We start from the raw sequence: 19,601 nt of genomic DNA, 5'->3' as shown, positions 1-19,601 counted from the left end.
CAATAAGCATAACCAAAGAGTTCAAAGCAAGATCCCTTTCTTTTGTTGCTGTTGAGACTAATTTCCAATGAAATCCTGAGCGGATTCATAGTTTTTGTATGTAGAGAGAAACAGAAACATGTTTTCCCATGGAAAGGCCATGCTATCTGCTTGAAGGCACAGCTACCCAATCTGTAACATCCTTCCCAAAGCTCTGTCAGCTACACTTGCTCTTCAGACACTGACAGCCGAGGGGAGATCTTCTTCCGGCCTGGATTGCTTCAGCTCCTCTGCACCACTCCTGCCACCTAGACCGGCCGCAGTCTCCTTACGCTAGCCTCTATTCTGCTCCATCCCATGCTCCAAAGCCCAGCGCCCCCAAAGCATGCACAACCCCACACCATCTCATAATGGCTCATCTTACTTCTAATATTCTAATACTGAAAGAATCTCCAGCTCTTCCCCACCGTCAATATAATATTGAGACCGTCAATAAAATAATGCTCTTGTTAGGTTGCCAAATACTCAGTGAAAATTCACCAAAGGGGGGAAAATATATATATATGTATATATACATATATATTTTTTAAATATTTATTTATTTGACAGAGACAGACACAGGGAGAGAGGGAACACAAGCAGGGGGAGTGGGAAAGGGAGAAGCAGGCTCCCGGTTGAGCAGGGAGCCCGATGCGAGCTCGATCCCAGGACCCTGGGATCATGACCTGAGCCAAAGGCAAACGCTTAACCTCTGAACGACCCAGGGGTTATATATATATATATATATATTTTAAACAGAGCTAAATACAGCAGTTAATACTAACTTTGCACCTCTCTCATCAAGTGGGAAACTGCCAAGCCTGATGGTTCCTCTACATCACGGACCTATACAAGTGGACCAAACAGAAAATGAGACTAGGAAGGACACACAGTATGTCCCACCCAGCAATATTATTCGGAACCCTTAAAAAGGAAACTTGTAATTAATTCAACCAGGTAACAGCCTCTAGCATTTTCTAGAATTTAATAGCAATTAGAAAATCAAGAACAAATAAATACTCCCATACACCAGAAACAACTTTTCCTTGAAATCTTAAGCTTCTTGGCAATGTTTTGTTTCAGAAATCAGAATTCATAATTCATAACTGTTAAAGCACATTCTGGAAATTAATTTTCTAACTTGTTTAGAAACACAATTTTTAGAACAAATACTCTTTGGAGATTCTTGCTTCCTGACTTTATAATTAGTGTGCTAATCCAAAGAGACCTCTGAGTTTATCAGAATTTACACAATGATAATTACCCTGGAAAATGAGAGACAAACAACAGAACAGAAAACATGCATTCAAAATATTTTATTTATACTTACCACCAAACAGATTGGAAATTTAAAAATTCCTTCCACTGTTTTTTTTTTTAATTTTATTTTTTTCAGTGTTCCAAAATTCATTGTTTATGCACCATACCCAGTGCTCCATGCAATACGTGCCCTCCTTAATACCCACAACCAGGCTCACCCAATTCTCCATCCCCCTCCCCTCCAAAACCCCAAACCAACATTTCCAAACCCAGATTATTAAGAGCAGAAGTTCCTAACTTTTATTTAGATAATAAAGAAACTTTTTGAGAACTAGATGAAAGCCAGGTATTTATTCTTTAGAAACATGCACACAGGGAGTGCCTGGGTGGTTCAGTGGGTTAAAGCCTCTGCCTTCAGCTCAAGTCATGATCTCAGGGTCTTGGGATCGCTTGGCATCAGGCACTCTGCTCAGCAGGGAGCCTGCTTCCTCCTCTCTCTCTCTGCCTGCTTCTCTGCCTACTTGTGATCTCTGTCTGTCAAGTAAATAAAATCTTAAAAAAAAAAAAAACGTGCACACACCCACAATTTTGCATATATTTAGGGGCAAATTCAGACCCTTGAAATCCATCCAAGAGTCTGTGGTTAGGAAGCCTGCAGTCTGTGCTACCTCCACGGAGTAGACCATGAGTAGACCCTAAGATGTCCCTGACACTGTGGGGCTCTCGGGGAAGTAAGGTCCACATACACTCAAAGCCAAAATCTTCTCAACAGGCTTCCCCAGTAACCTTAGAATAGCACAGAATTCTACTAGGGGAAAGCCCTCAACACAGCTCAGAATGACAATGATCTTCCACAAATTTGCCAGGGGTAGATCACCTCGTGCACAGTGGGCTTACCCCCCACAATGCTTGCCATGTTGGGAGGGTATTATTGGGCTTGGAGCTCTGCTAGGCATTGCACACATGTTTATCAGAATATCCCTGCACTGGGACGCAGAAGTACCCTCACTTTAGAGGGATTTAAGTGCCTTCATTAAAGTCACATGGTTCAGTTTACTCTGAGTTGGGGATTCCAAGGTCCATCTGCAGGTCTCTGAGGCCTTTGTATTTGAAGCAAAGTATCACTTTATACAACCCGAGGCTGCTATAAATCTAATCTAGCACCGCAGTTGTACACAGGGTCGGTGTTTTTGGCCTTGGGGTCAAGGGTCAGGAGAGCAGCATCTCGGATTTGCCAGCTGGCCGTGTTATCTTCTGGAGCAGGTGCTACACTATGGTCTTATCCCAGCAGACATATGAATGGGTGCATGCAAGGATCCATCTGAGTCCAGGCTGGCTTCTGTAAAACTCATCAAGGTACCTTCCCTTTGGTCACTGTCTCAACAGTGACAGTCCAGTGTCCCAGTCTCTTGTGCAAGCACGGAAAACAGGTGGAAACTGACCAGAGCACCATGCAATGAAGAATGATGTATTCCTCCCTAACAATACATGGAGGAAGGACTTTAAAAAAAATTATGGGGCTTTAGGGTATTTTTTTTTAACATTTATTAGGGACTATTTTAACAGGATGATATAATAAACCCTTATTTACCATCACCTGGCTTTAGCAATTATCCACTAATGGCCAATCTTGTTTCATCTGAACCACAACTCACTCCTCCCTACCTATAATTGATTCTCAATTATGTGTTCAGATATCAAACAACTTTGTGCTTGAATAAGGGGGATACTTGTCCGTGTTGGGCAGTCGTTGTGGCTACAGTCCGCGTCATTGCTGGAGTCTTGGTGATAGGCATTCTATGAACTGTGGGTCTATGCAATGAATAATGCAATGCACAATGTATCATAAAACAGAAGCCACTCATGATGGTCAAATACCAACCATTTACCAACTCTACATATTTTAAAAATAACCTTATTTTTTATCCAGCTCTCACCTACGGAAAACGCACCAATATTTCCTGCATCCCACACAGGACTGCTTATAAAGCTTACGTAAAATGTTGCCTATAAAAACCCCCATGCAGGCAAAAGGAATTTTTACTTATCACCCTGCAATTATATGGCTTTTAAGATAAATAATTACACCCAGACGTCCCTCATCTCAGTGAACACTGTTGACCTACTTTCTTATTCTATCATTTGAGGTTCTGAAAGCTTACTTTATAGACCAGGTAATATCCTGGGAAATACTTTTGAAGAACTACAAAATATTCAGAATGGCAGTCCTGCAGCTGCCGCTACACATGACATCACTTATCTACATGGTGCCCAGCTGCTCTTTGGGTCCTAAGCCCCAATCCTTCAGGTGCTTCAGGTGTCTCCAGGACCCCAAGCCCCAACCCTGCTATCTCAGCTGAATGAAACTGAGCCCAAATCCAACACAACATTTCCTATTCACTGGGAGTTGCCATGGACACTTCTTATCAGGGCCATTATCACCGGAAGGATGGGCAGATCTGGTTTGTGAAGAACTCTTAGTAAGTCCAACTTCTGCTTTAAATATGAACACTATCCATATAAGCTTTCTGATGAGAAATAGATTCGCAGAGCCACATTTGGCTCCCTAATGTCACTAAGGCTGGCTTGCTGAGATCCGCTTCTCCAGAGAGGAGTGGTTTTTATAATACTTCTGCAGGAAGTGAGAAAGACCTTTCAGAAGGTGAGAGATAATTCAGTGGGGACAGATCCCGAAGCAGTCAGTCATGTACGTTGGATTTAACACGCTCACTTTAAATGACCTGAGGAATCCTATGTAACATTTTAAAATGGAATAGACCCTGTTGGTCATTTGCTGTGTAATGATTTCAATGTGTAGAAGAAAATGGAGCACTTAATCCGAGGTGTCTGGGCAGAAGTTTCATAATGAAACACCCCGACTAGACATGGACGCGGCCCCTTGGCAGAACCCATTCTGTTTCATACACTGAGGCCCACCGGACAGTAGAGCAAAACTTGAAGCAGAGGAGGGTTCAGGTGGTGGAACGAAAATATTTTCTGAAAACAAAAACAAAACATACACAGAGAAAACAAGCGGGATTTTCCCTTGGAGAATCTGCAAGGCAGTGTACCCAGGCAGGAGGAATCCAGCACTCTGAACAACGGACGTCCGAACCTTCAGCGCTGCCTTAGCCATTTTGCATTGGTGATGCGGGCGGCAGCCGCAAATTATAAAAGATTGAAGCAACAGGTTCTAAAAAATGCTGCATTTCACCATATAGTAAGACTTTCGCCTGAAAAGATCAGTCCAGTTTATTTTTTAAACCTTTGCAAAAAAGAGAAGTGGCAAGTTTAGAGAATAAACAAACTTTATTTTATAACAGTATTACAGAAAGCAAAATATCATTTAATACAACTTGAAGCTGCTATAAATCTAATCTGGCATCAGAACTATACATAGGGTCAAAAGCAAAGGAAAACATGTTCAATATCGTTAATAGGCCCCTATCAGGTCTCCGGTGTTGGCTGTAAGTGGTTTCACTTCCTTACAACCACCAAAAACACCACCACAGCCCCTGCTCCTCCCCCAGTGTCCTCAAACCTGTGTGAATCATCCAACTATATCTGAAAGAGATACACCTGCTCGATAACAGAAAGTCAGTTTTACAAGTACACAAGGAGGTTTAATACAAAGCAAGTGTGCTACACAAAGGGGTCAAATAATGGAAAGTCTTGAAATTTGGACATGTTAAGAAAGAAAGCACTAAGGTTTTAAGCTGCCTGAATTTTTAGTAGAAGGGAAGAAACAGTAGTTTCTCTTTTTCCTCCCTCCAGGTTCTGGAATGCTGCCGAAGAGCATGTGTCTGAGAAGCGTTGGCACTGTGGCACGACAGGGTCTCAAAACACAGTGCGTGGTCAGTGAGCTTCTTCGTAATTGTCCAGTCGGGAGCATCTCTGACTTTCAGGGGAAAGTCAGAGGACTGGAAAGTCGAAAAGGATTCAATATAAAAAACAGCCCCGATGAAATTCTCAAACATTAGAAAATTTTCAGGATGTAAGAAATGCTTTTAATCTGTATTAATATTTTCTCATACAGTATATTTACTGCAATCTGAAAACTCCGTAAATATTTATGGTAAGGATTCAGTGGGAAAGATCCGGAAGGCAGGAAAGCCACTATGGAAATTAGTCACAGAGTTTCCTTTCCGCACAACAGCACCTGTTCAAGTGAACAGCACCTTACCAGCATGGGGCTGGCTTTGTTCACTATCATTTGATCAAAATGAGTGATAAAATGCAGGTAGTTGTACACAAAGTAAACGGGAAACAAAAACAAAACTTCCTAATTAAAAAAAAACAAAGAAAGAAAGAAGAGAAGAAGAAGAAGAAAGAATCAAGAATATTTAGAAGTGGTTATAAAACAAAATAATGTATTAAAATGCGAGGGAACAGTATAGACCAGAGCTGTTAAGGTAAGGTTTGGTTGTTGGCATTTTAATTCTTCAGGCTTCTGGTCATTGTTACCAGTCGTAGTATAAATTCGCTGGAGTAGTGGTGTGGCATTAGGACTTGGAATGATCAAAATTCTTCAGGTTCACAAAGTTGAGTGTTGTTTAAAAAATGGAATTTCTAGGAGGAAAAAAAAGAGAGAGATGACTTAAATATTCCCAAGACAGAGGCTTGAAAAACAATGTAAGTAATGTGCCATCCAGTTCCAAGTCAAATGACCCAGTTACCATTTGCCTCGTTCTACTCTTCTATTTACTCTTCTAGTCGATAGCACGTAGACCAGAAGACAAGCAGGAAAGTCTATGCCACCCCAGCGGGCCTTACACTATGTGGAGATCTGACAAGCACCAGAAACATACTGGCAAATAGGAACATGCACACAGAGTTAATTATAAAAGAGGTAACTCATATATCAACAGTCCCAAACAGAGAAACCCATGTAGGCTTTAACGTTAGATTCAAGTAAAGGAGGAAAAACAATGAAATGAACAGAAAAGGGGCTGCAGGTGAGGAGAAGAGAATGGGGCAAGAGGCCAGGAAGTGAGACAGCGCAATGTCTAAGTGGGGGTATGCAGAGTATGGGGGGCGGGGAGCAAGAATGAGTGAGGACAGGATAGTGAGGAAATGGGCATTATTGGAGAGAAGTAATAATAGGGTGAGGAATGGAAGGTTGGGTAAAAAATATTAGGTCTACTCTTTAATCCCAGACTGAGGAGTACAGACGTGATTGAACAGACAAAAAAAGAAGTGAAGTCAGAAAGGGCATTCAGACGAAAGACCAGCTGTCGGTTTGCTGCAGTGATCCTGAGGTAGAGAGCAAGAGGCCGAAGACAGGTCAGAGAGCCAGGGGTTAGCGAGTCCACGTGGCACGTGACAAGCTCAGGAGAAGAGGAGGCGGGTTTTGAGGAAGGCCTGACATGGCCTGGTTTATGTTCTGAAAACAGGGCTGCAGCTTCAGTCTGATGAAGAGGCTAAGGCTGGGCAGGAGAGAGACAAGAGGGCCATGTAGGATGGCTAGGTGATGAGGACTCCGACTTTAATAAAACCAGGGCGAAGGGTGGATGGAGAGGCACCCTGTAGGAGAACCATTGGAGGGTGGGGACAGGCAAGAAAGTACCAGGGAGCGCGATCAGGTTTGGAGTCTGGGACCTCAGGACAGGCATCAAGCCCAGGTGAGGTCTTAGGACCAGGGATGTGGATTTGCTGGCTGGTGCAGAGGGTGAGTGAAACTCATAGGTGAACTAGTCTTTACAGGTGTAAGGAAAAAGGAGGGGCACGAACCCGGGGGTGGGGGGGAGGCCACAATCAGAGGGAGGGACAGAGGGAGGGAGGAGATAGGACTAAAATGGGAGTGGACAGGGAGGCAGACAAAAAAATACAGATGGTGCATCACCCCAGAGAGAGAAAAGGGTTTTGAGAAGGTAATTTTTCATTTCTTAGTTGAAGTTTTGGCATATGGTAGGTGATGGCAGAAGACAGTGGAGGGTGGTAATTAAGGTCCTTTCCAAGGGACACTGGCCCCCGAGTCAATTAGAATGCACATTCTTTTGGTTAGATTAAAAAGTCTTGTTTTCACAGAAAAACTCCCCACCACTGAGATTATCACAGATATTATTTTAGCCTCTTCATTATATAAGACAGATTGATTAATCAAATTCATTGTCTCTCACCTGTTGCCTGCTTTAGGCTATTTGGTTACTCATTAGGACTTCTGCTTGATTCTAGGCAGGCTATAGGGGCGGGCACAGGGCAGTGTGCGGATCAATAGAAAAAAGATAAAGTCGTCTCTTTTTAGGTTAGTAGTTATGAACAGAAACTTGGGAATGGTGATCAGGGATGGATAAAACTACCATATCAAATTGGATTTGGGAGTTAGCTACAGCCTCAGTCACAGAATCGATCAGTCAAGATCTATTCTTGATCTTTGCGGGCTGGTTGCTGGGTTCTTGAACAGAGATACCACTTATGCCCAGCTTCTATTATAGAAAAGGAACCCCTCAGGTTACCAGTGCCTGGAAACCCACAGAAAGAATGAGCTTAGGATCCTATTCTCCATTTCCTCTAGATTCCATGTCACATTATTTCACTGAATCTGTTTTCACCAAAAATAAAAAAATTTCAATTTAGAAAAGAAAGCTAAAATTAAACTTGTTTCCAAGTCATTAGCAGACAAGTAAACAGGAATTAGGAGTGTGTAGGAACTGAATGAGAGATCTTGATTTCAAAGAGCTTCAACATTTATTGAAATATACGTGGAGAAAAAGACATAGTTACCCATGTAAACTCAAATGTCATTTACTTTCATTTATTCGCAATCAAACCACTAGAAAGAAAGAAACCAATTTCCTCCTCTGGTAATAAGTATTACAAATGACAACCTTAACACACTCTTGGAATTCCAAACAGTTTTCAGACTGAAAGAAAATTACATTTATTGTAATTTTAATGTTAAGCGCATTTTTTCCCTCTCTCAAGTGCATTTTTTTCCTCGTTCTTTAAGAAGCAGTAAATCAAGTGTAACTCTGAGCTAATTAGATATTCAGCATTTCAGAACATCCCAATTCCTCATGTCCTGGATAAACAGGGAATAATTCATCGTAGGAAGTTTATAGTTGACCCATCGACCTCTCTTCTGACTGCTTTCTGTACTTAAGCACATATAGAAATATATTCCTGCAAGTAGTAAACATCTAGGCTTTTGAGCTGGTAAAGAGAAAAGAAAAGAACCATTGCCATTGGTACACAAGCATCAGGCATTTACATGTTTTCTGTTCTGGCATGTATCTGTGAGAAAAATAAAATCCCAAAGCCTTCATATTTGTGTTTGTTTGTTTGTTTTTTTAAACAGATAATGATTTATCACCCATTCCAATCAAACTGAAGACTACGCACCAGTAGTGCAAAAAAACTTGTTTTTTGTTTTTTTTTTTAAAGCCTGAATTCCTCCTCATATTCACAACAGCTGAACAGTTTTTTTTTTTTGGTCAGTACAAATGGACAGGTATTATTAGGCTTTTCCTTTGGATGACATCATAATGTTCACCTGGAGTTTGGATAAGACCACAGCTTTAAAGTATGTGGATTATATGTTAGGTATTAGAATTTTGGTCAAGTAAAAACAGAAGCCCAAACCACTGTTTCCATCGGTACCCACCCCACACACTACATACAATGTCAATGAACATTTCTAACTCCCACAACCCCGTTCCCTAGCCTCTGTCCCCCTCTTTTGGTCAATATGGGAATAGCTCAGTGTGGTTGTCTCATCCAATCCCAGCTCTCACTCTAGATCTAAATTCCTCAAGGACATGTGCCTGTTGCCCACTTTGCCCTACGTCCTCACAGAAGGTTCTGGAACACTCTGATTTATTTTAGTGTGCCTGAGGAGCAGTGGGAAACCACACTCAAGCACAGTGGTTCTGTGACTTCATTTGAAAAGCAGAGCTTCCGAGTTTCCAGAGATGGGGGCTCCCAGCATGGGGCTCAAGTTTGAGCATGCTCTTCTCCAGAAACTGACTCAGTAAACTGCAAATGTACACTCATGAAAAAGCACTTGACCCAAGCCACCAGAAATTCTGCCTGTAAGTGGTAAAGCACTTATCCAGAGGGGAGTCTCAATAAAAATGCAAAAATACGGCTTTCATCCAAAAATAATTAAACTAAAGCAAGAAACCGTAACATTTGTCTTTGGATTAAGTAAGATTCAATTCCCGTAGGGCAGCAGTATAGCCAGAGTTCTTGAAAATATGAAAATTTATGCGAGAGACAATCCAACTCTTTCCTAAATAAAAATGAGATCCATGCACTCAAGTGTTCAGTTTTAAATACAAGAGTTCATGGTTATGGACGTCAGTTATTCCTAATGGGAAGCTTTCTTCCTTGGGTCTCCAATATGCACATTTGATTTTCACTTTTTACATAATTTCCATGGGAACACAGGAGTCTTAGATCCAAAAATGCAAGAAGAATAAATTTCTATTGGGTGAGGGGTGGGGGGCGCCTGGGTGGCTCAGTGGTTTAAGCATCTGCCTTCTGATCAGGTCATGATCCCAGGGTCCTGGGATCAGAGCCCTGTCTGGCTTCCAAGCTCAGTGGGGAGCCTGCTTCTCTCTCTCTGCCCCTCCCACTGCTCATGCATGAATGCACGGATTCTCTCTCAAATATATAAAATCTTTTAAAAATTTTCTATTTGGTTAACCCAGGAAAGTCGATTCTTACAGTGTTGGTAGCACCACTGGTTCTCAGAGTGCTTGGCCGACCCTGAGGGTCACAGAGACTCTTTTTTCAGGGGGTTGTGAAGTCAAAGCTATTACATTTAAAAAAAAAAAAAGATTTCACAACCACACTAAGACACTAATTGCTCTTTTTGGGGTGTGGACATTTTCACCGATAGCGTAACAACAAGGGGGAACACACCTGTTAGCATCTTGCTACAGGTCAAGACGGTGGCACCAAATTGCACCAGAAGTCACTGGACTTGTTGCCACCATACACTCTCAGTGAAACAAGGAACAAAGAAGGCAAGCCAGCCTCACTTAAGGATGTCCTGGATGAAACACAGAAAATTACTGTCTTATATCCCATCCTCTGAGTTCATGTTTTTCTAACATTCTGGGTAATGAAATGGAAAATGGGCACAGCACACTCCTGCTGCATATGGAAGTACAACGGATGGCTAGAGAAGAAAGGAACGCTCGAACTGGGAATTGAAGAAGCCGCCTTTATTTCATAAACACCTTTTTTATTTGAGAATTACTGATGGACAAACTGTTATTCTAGTAGGCAGGCATTTTCTTGACAATGAGGCGAGCCTGTCATCTCAAGGAAAACAACTGACCATGGACTTGTGGCCAGTGATAAAATTCAAGCATGCAGGTGAAAACTAGAATCTTGGGTGATTGTATTTTGGCCACCATGAGCTTGATAGCTTCCCGATATTGTTTTTTTTTTCAAAGACCTTATTTGAGAAAAAGCGCACGTGTAGTTGTGCATGCAAAAGCAAGCCAGGGGAGGGGCAGAGGGAGAGGAGAGAGAGAATCCTCAGACTCCACATGGAGCACAGAGCCCAATGTAAGGCTTGATCCCATGACCCCATGATCATGACTTGAGCCAAAATCAAGAGTTGCTCAACTGAGCGACCCAGGTGGCCCAATAGCTTCCCCGTATTTAAAGACTCTTCCAAGGAGCTCTGTGACAACCAGTGATCTGTCTCAATCACTTTGCCTTTTGTAGGATTTCATATCGTTGTAACCACACAGTACATGTGGCCTTTTCTGACAGGCTTCTTTTACTGATTATTTTGAACTCTTTCATAAATATTTTTAATCTGTTCTGTTTCATTTATAATCTGGTAAACTTCAATAATTTTTATTTATACTATGGTAACTTTTGGTATGTATAATTCACAGCAATGAAAGCTCTTTGGGCCCTTCGGCAATATTTAAGAGTGTAAAGTGTCCTGAGACAACAAAGTTTGGGATCTTCCTGTGGAGAATCTGCTATCCCTCGTGTATCACCCTCCTTTCCTTTTCTCACAGATTTGTGTGCCTGCTGAATTCAGAGCGAAACATTAAGTCGAGTGTTTTCTTCTTTTTGGCCAAATGAAAAACAGCACCCATTCAACAAATAGTTCAGGGAAATAATTTTGCTTCGCTTGTTTGGCCTGAACATATTAATGCTGTTAGGGCGCCTCTGTGGTCTCAAGAGGCTCTCGCGTGGGCTCTCACATGGGTCCGACTGACATGTAGGTTTTGGACCAGGGTTCCTCCGCCACTGTCTCGGCCTCCTCTGAGTGCCAACTATATTGTGCTCTTTCCAGCCCTGCTGGGAACTCAACACACAGCCACACGCGAGAGCTGTTCTCCCTGCCACCCCTGCCACTGCTTCTTGGCAAGCTTCTTCCGCTCTGCGCACCTCCGTACGTTCGAATCCCCTCCCGGCACTCTGCGGAGAGAGGCTTCCCTGATACCTTTCTGGGGAGGTCTCGGATTTACCCATCAGAAATTTCAATCAACTTTCACAGTCCTTCATCAAGGCTTCCCAAACACTACATTTGACTCTCTATGTTCTTTGCATTCAGGTTCTCATGGGTTTACCTCTTGCTCACCAGAGCTACCAGAGTGCCCCAAGCATGGTGTCCTGACAGGAGTCAGCACTGATGAATCTACAGATGAAGGTGCTAGGGACTGAGCTGCAAAGGCAAGAACCAAGCGCAGGGGCTTGGGTGGGGGAACAAACAAACAATTGTATTTCACGGCAGGAAGCACTGTCGCCTGTCTTTCCCATTACTTACACCTGCTGACTGAAGTGGAAAGTTTGCGGTTTCCTTTTTCTGTTCTTTTGTTAAATAACTACATCTATCATATCCTGGGAGGACTCTGCCTTCTTTTTTAAGATGGCTTTCCCAAATCGCTGAGAGCCCTGACAAAGGTTTCTACTTGTAGTTAATATCTGGCCCTAAAGCTAGTGTAAGATCTTCTGGTTCATTCTGCTAGGTATAAATCTCATGGGAATGTGATATGAGAGCATTTTACAAACTCTTAAAGGTTCTTTTAAGTAACAAATGGACAAGAACAACGTTACACTCAGTATACCGTATTCTAGCTAAGCCTGTATCAATCTTAGGTTCATAAGATAAAGAGATGAGAAAACATTTTATCTGATAAAGCATCAAATAAAAGTTGCACTTAAAAAACAGTATCAAAACCGTTATCTTTGAGGGGGGAAAAAACCTTTGAAACCATATATGAACAGAACTCACCAAATATTTGTTTTGTGTTTTCCTTCAATAGAAGTTTAGTGGAACTCAAAAGAGTTCATCTCTGGGCCCAAATCTCTAGATTATTAGTCTACACTTTTTTTCTAACATCTTCAAATCCAGTATGTTATATTCTACTTATAGCACATCTCAGTTTGGAAGAGCCATGTTTCAAATAGCACAGGTGAGGACTGGCTATCATACCCGACAAATCTAGACACTCTACTAGCTCTAAGGCAAATGGAATCATTTTGATCATGAGAATTAAATAAATGTAGGGCTAACAGGTCCTCCAATGTAATCGTCATGGGGTCAGGAATATCTTTAACACACACTACTGGGTTACCACTGCAAAATTCCCTTCTAATGCCACCACAAATTTACACATTTAGAAAATAGTATCTGGGATGACCGACATTTGTGGTTCTTCAGACAGATGAAACTCTCTTGAGCTCCGCGCATGGATGGCATTTAGGAGTCCTGACTATAAGGGATTGATGCCGATTACTTTATTCTCCAGAATTCTACTTCCTCATTGAAAAAGAGTTGCTGGGGGGCGAGTAGGGAGAGAAGAGGCTGTAATTTAAACTGTTTATAATAAAATATTCTTCTGATTTTCATACTTCTGCATATGCCCTCATCCAGCCTAAGGCATAATAAAGTCACGATCGCCACGCCCACCCCTCAGAGGCCAGGTGGGTGAACACGTGAGCAGGGAGATGGGGTACCCAGGGCCTCCTGAGGAGACACAGGTGGCTCGGGAGGGCTCTTCTGTTGCCCGAGGGTGGTGCTGCCGCCATGCCAGAGGGCAGGCCCAATGCCACTGGAGCTCCTGATGGTTCTGAAATCAGTTGGTGCCTTCCTGTTTTAGGCACTGTTCATTAATTCAAATTCTAAAAAATACTGTTTGGGCCAAAGAGACCAAACTCTGGCTGCGACCTTCATGCCTCCAATCTGTTGATTTTGTCTGGCCTTCGCCCTCCCTCCCCCAGCTTGGTGCTATTTTTAATTCTCAATAATAATGAAAAACTAGAGAAAATATGCAACACTTGGGATGAAGGGGTTTGTAACCTTAATAAATCTGTCCGAGATAAGGTAACACCTGAACAGAAAAATGGGAAAGAACTGACAAATCAAAAGAAATAAAATTGTGTGTGTAAGTGTGTGTGTTTGAGCCTCACTAGCATTGAAAACAAAACGCTCTTTCCTCACAATTAAAAAAGGAGATGAGGGGAACAAATGCTCTTTCCTCACCAGATGGGCAAGGATTTCTTAAATGTTTTATAATCCTTAGCTTCAGACAAACTGTGGGGCAATAGGGATGTTCATACACTGCAACTTCTTCAAACCTTTCAGGAGGAAACATTTGCCACGGAAACGATGAAATCCGTGCCCCAAAATATACACATGACTATGACCTTTGCAGCTGCGTGCTGAATTGCGACAACGGAGGAATAACCTAAACGCCCGTTAACAGGGGTCACGTAAATCCTCACGTGTCTGTTCAATGGCTGATGAAAAACGAGGAGAGGCTTCCGGGGAAGGTTCTCTCCCATGCACTGCCGGGGGAGGAGCAAACAGGCTAGTCACAGAATCGACAGTCCCAGCTCGGCCCACAGAGGCGGGCGTGGGCGTGGATGTGTTCACACATACATACACTGTGAAAAGGGATTATCTAACTCTAGGAGCAGAGGAATTAGGGATCATTTACATTTTCTCCTAGCTCTTTTTAAAAATAATAATCGCTTCTGTTATTACCAGGAAAGAGAGCCCCAATAACAATAATCCTATTTGCAAAAACAAGAGTCGATAATAATCTTGCCCAAGAGCAAACCCTGGAGAATTCGTGACTCTTGTGCGAACAAGTGCACAACAGTGGTGGCGTCCAGTGCCTCTTCTGTGGGGTGGTTCAAATATGTTGGAACTGACTCATGGAAAGCACCTGTCAGATTTATAAACATGAAGCAGAACATTCCACAGCATGCCGAAGTGAAAAGTACCTGTGCCTGACAGCCACTAAATCTGAAATGGCTTTTCGGGGCTATATGTAAATCTGCATTTTAGGCTTGATTAATCTACATTGAAAACTAATGCTAATTTTAGGTATAAGACTAGTACAACTAGCCAAGGAGAATAAAATAAAAATGCAAGGCATGTGATATGCCTGAAAAACTCCTGGCTCCTGAACTGGAAGTCCACAGGCTGGGGCTTCTTCTTCAGATACAAAGTCAGGCTCATCAGGGCCCACACGGGAATAAGTAGCTCGTGATGAGCAAGAACTCAGTCTAGCCAATGTGGCTCTGTTCTCCTGCGAGTCAGTTAGACAGCAAATGCTAATTTCCTGTCTGGCTCTCAAGTTCATCTTGAAACTCTGAATATCACCCTAACTCAGAAATGTTAGCTTGAAGACAACATTATCTTATGTAGAAATTGGTATTCACAAATGCCCGATAGCACAGAGAGCTTCCTGAAAGTACTTTCCGTGTAAAAGTCCAATTTCCTCAACATGGGACAGGGCTCCATCCCCACTACCTGCCTGACGCGGCTCTGACCGAGTCCCAGGCTGATTCTATACCAACAATTCCAGAGGACGTGTTCAAGACTTAATTACTCTCTCCTTCTTGGAGTTCTCGTCTTCTGCAACTTTCGTGACAGTGTTTCCTCCGCATTTTCTTCCTATTTTCCCATTCCCCCTCCTGCATCTCCTCTGACCTTGTCCAGGGTAAAATCCCTCAAACCAAAGGCTTCCTCACTAGGTGACACATTCAGATGACTTTCAAACCTCTACCTACAGCTCCAAACCTGTTTTGATTTCTCTCAAAGCTCTTGGCGACCTCCTGGACCTCCCCATGTAGCCATTTCACGTGCACCTCAAACTCAACACCCCTGGGGAAGGATATTCCAATGTTTAATTTATTCCTAGGAGCAAAAATGGTTCCTATAGCTGACTCGATATGCTACAGCGTGCCTTGGAAACAAACTCTTCTATAAATTCTATTATCCTCAGTTCACAGATGGCAGAGCTGAGGAATAGAAACGTGAAGAACTTGGCAGGTCACATACTACGAAATAGATTTGAACCCAGCAGATCTGCGATGCTGCATTTCCTCTTAACACTCCGACTATCTGGTAACTTTTCAAATAACCATGCCGTGTGCAGAAGAAAGGCCCTTACAGATTCACTTCCAAACGTCCTCCATAATGCCATGGCAGGTGTGTTCTCCTACACTACCAAGAACAAAAAATAGAACAAAACCTGTGCTTTAAGACAGCTGAGCTGAGAAGACTGGCCATGTTGCACAGGACCTGTGAAAACCAACACCTGTATCCCAGGATTGAAATTATAGCTCCCACCACCCACTCATTTGCTCATGCCAGAAGCCTGGGATCCTCCCCTGCTTGGCCATCTTCTCAAATCACAAACTTACATATCCCCATGCCAACAGTCACCAAGTCACAGACCTCTATCCCCTTATCATCTCCCCAGCACACGAGGTGTTGTGTCCCTTCGCTTCTCCAAGTAGAGCTGAACTCCAGATTTTGGCTTGTAAGACTTCAGAGTCGGGCTTCGGCCACTCCCATCGCGCTCCTCCAACACGTGCCCTGCAGCCCAGACGTGCCTGATTCTGCCCCATTCTCGGGATATGAGGTTCAGAGAACCAGCTCTGGCCTGGAGTGCCCCCTTCCGTGCCTTTCTTCCCTGAGCTATTCCTACTCCCCTAAAAGCTCCAATGAGAAGCCATCTGACACCCCATCCTAATGTAGAGATCTTGCCTTTCTGTTCCCACCCAACGCAGCTCAGAACACATCCTCAAGGCAGAGACTGTACCCTGCTACCATGATTTACTGCTGAGTGCAGACCTTGTTTGGTGTGAACCTTCACGGTAAATAGATGACACCCAATGGGCATTCCGTATATACTGGTATAATCAACAACAACAACAACAACAACAACAAGAGTAAAATACATGAGCAGATGAGACACTGCTCCCCCATCATTTCCTCCTTTGGTGGCTCACACTTTCAGCTGTAAAGGAGGCCTTGTTTGCTCTTTATCCTACACATCAGTGATGACTCCAGGAGTCACTGGGACTTATTTGAAGTCTGGGTGCAGAAAGGGGATGGAGCCAACTGAAGCAAAGTCGCCAGCTCCCCATCCTGAGCTCGTCCTTTCTGAGGCCTTGCAGCCCAAACCAGCAAGCAGGACTCTTCTTCCTCATGGGAACTCTTGAGGAGCACCATTCCAGTGGCGACAAGGCCACGGACGTGTTGTGTCTAGCTGCGGGCTCATAAACATGCATTTAGGATGAACTGGGAAGGGAGGAGTCCTTCTCAGAACACAGAGAAAAACAGCTACAAAGACTTAGTCAAGTACTCCTCTGAAGCATGTTTCCTTTCTCATGGAGTCTGTGGCAGCTCCTCTGGGCCGCCCCGTGGTCGGCACCCAGCTGAGAGTGGAAGCCCTGGGAGGCTCGGCCCTCAGTGGGTCTTCCTCCACCACCTTTCTGTGCACTGCCCTCGCCTCCCACTCTCAGTGCTTCATCCAAAGCTCAGAGCTCCTCCAAAGGAAGAGGTCAGGTCAGATCAGGAGGAGAACTTTTCATGTCAGAGAAGGGGAGATGGGGCGGCTATACCACCAGTAAGTACTTATTCTTCTTTTCTGGCGTTCAGTGACAGGCCTGCACTTGGCCTTGGCCCACCTGCTGCCTCTGTGGGACCCTGATGGGGCAGCCAGAGAGTAACCGATGCGGCACATGCACTTGTCCTCCCTGACAGGCACCAGCGAAGGAAAGTCTTTGAGCACAAGCGGCAGCCAGCAGGAGGCGGGGTGCTGTGAGGACTCAGACACCGGGGTAACTCCTATTCGTCCTTCAGATCTTAACGCAAACTCGCTTTCTCAAGGGAAAGCTTAAATTTACAGCAGCGTAAATCTATTTGGTTCTCTCCTATCGCATTATTTCCTTCAGAGCATTTATCACATTTGCAAATTACATTTTGTTTCTTAATATTTACACCTCCCCTCCCAGACAGGATCCTTTCCCGAGGAAGGGGATCCTGTTTGTTTGTTTCCCAGTTTGACCATTTGCATCCTCAGTGCCCAGCTCTACCCATGACACTTTGGTCTCATGTTTTTTGGAATGGATGAATGAATTTTTCCACATTTATCTAGTTTGCTGGCCTTACATGCGAATTTACATTTTAACTGCCTAAATCTGTTTAGCAGGGCTGCCTAAAAAGGTGTCCTCTGAGATAGGCAAACTTCACAGGCTGTATGTGTGTACACGCGTGCCCACTGCAAAAATGAGGAAAGGGTGCTAGGAATAACGGATATAACTAACTTGCTTTAAAACTTATTAAAATGCCACAATGAAAGTGGGTATTGGTAATGCTCACATTGGCCACTAATTTTTGTCCTATGTTCCTGATTAACATAATTCAGGAAAAATACTTATAATTGCATAACACTAAATTTTCTCATTTGTTACTTATATTCTTAAAATATTATTTTATATTCTTTTAATATTCTTATATATACTCTTATTATATTCTTATAGTAAGTCCTGTGAATTAGTAAAGGTGGATTGGACCAGCCCTGCTGACTTGCCCAATGTCACATAGTTTGAGATCCAGCAAGATTAGAGCACTTGATCTTCTGACGGCTAGCTAAGAGTGCTCAGCCTTGCACATAACAGAGCACATTTATTCAGTTAAATGGATATTTTGCTTGTGCTCAAATTTTAAAGATTTCTGCTTGTAGGCCTTTTGTACACCCTGTGTTGAAAACAGCATCTAACATATAAAGAGTAAGGTTGCTAGATACAAGACGAATATTAAAAAGTCACTGGTATCTTCCTATACTAGCAACAGCTAGAAAAGATTTATAAGACCTCTTTTGGGTTAAAAAATTATACAACTTTATTGGGAGACATTTAAAAATGCCATATATAAATGAAGAGGGATCTTTTATGCTTGTGGGGAAAAATACTTTACATCATAAAGATGTAATTCTCACCATAGTGAGCTACAAACCACATGCAGCTCTAATGAAGATACCACAGGGTCATCTTAGAACCCAACAACCTGACTCTGAAGTTTAAATGCAACGGAAAGCTTTAGCCCAGAATTGACAAGACACTCCTGAAGAAAAAAAACACAGCTGGGGATACCAAGATACCAAGACTCATTTTAAAGGTATAGTAATTTAGACAGTCTGGCATTAAAGCAGGGACAGACACACGGACTAATGGAAAGTAAAGTGCTCAGAAACCCCCCCACGCACTGGCTACTTTTCAAGGAAACAAAAGTAAAAAACAGTGCTGTTTTTCACCACACAGGAAAAACCAATTTCTTATGGATTAAGAATTGATCTGTGAAAGGCAACATTCAAATACCGGGATCAACAGTATCCCTAACACCCTGGGGTATGGAAAGAGCATAAGCCATAAAGAAAAGCATGATAATTGAACTATATAAGCTTCCATTAATAACTACACTTGATACCTCGATATACGAACAACTATACTGACCTATACTGAAAATAAAGGACAAACCACAAACCTGGAGATATTCACAACACATAAAAATTAACAAAGGACTAGTATGCACAATCTATGAAGATCAGTAAGAACAAGAAAGTCAGGTGTCATTTCTTATCAATCAGTTCAGCTGTTGCAATGGTGGGAGCCATGACCTCCTGTGACGGAAAAGCACTTGGCCTAACCCCAAGCTGGAAGATGTGCAGTCGTCTGTGGCCTGCCCTGTGGGCTATCAACCAGTCAGTGTACAGATCATTTTTAAAACAAAAAGATAATCTTGGTATACATGCTATGCAATAAAACTTACTTTTTAAATACATACATAATTCTGAACATTTCTCATTTCACTAGTAACTCTTTAGCATAACTTTTAATGGCTATGTTTTAGTCATCACACAGAAGCAGCATTAAGGCATAAGCAATCCTTACTGTGGACCATTTAGATTTTTATGCATACTAACAAAGATGTGAGAAATACTCTTGTAAGAAATACTCTTGTAAGCCTGTCTACACATTTCTGATAACACGGGTTTAAATGGTAGGCATGCTTAATGTGGGCTTTGCTAAACTGTCCTCCAGGA

At 42.7% G+C, this 19,601-nt stretch overlaps 1 protein-coding gene across 19 annotated transcripts in view; it reads right to left on the bottom strand.

Annotated features, from left to right (window-relative positions):
* Positions 1 to 4,568: 4,568 nt before the first annotated feature.
* The window catches only part of EPB41L2 (erythrocyte membrane protein band 4.1 like 2), a 207,729-nt gene continuing 192,696 nt past the window's right edge, over positions 4,569 to 19,601 (bottom strand). For all 19 annotated transcript variants that reach the window (XM_082729642.1, XM_082729646.1, XM_082729641.1 and 16 more), the window contains one exon: positions 4,569 to 5,847. The gene's annotated coding sequence lies outside the window, so the exon portion shown is untranslated. The remainder of the gene's footprint in view (positions 5,848 to 19,601) is intronic.

Source organism: Mustela nivalis, assembly GCF_964662115.1.
Source record: "Mustela nivalis genome assembly, chromosome: 5".
Taxonomy (NCBI): Eukaryota; Metazoa; Chordata; class Mammalia; order Carnivora; family Mustelidae; genus Mustela; species Mustela nivalis.
Note: the sequence above shows the minus strand (reverse complement) of the source record. Positions and strands in the feature narration are given on the sequence as shown.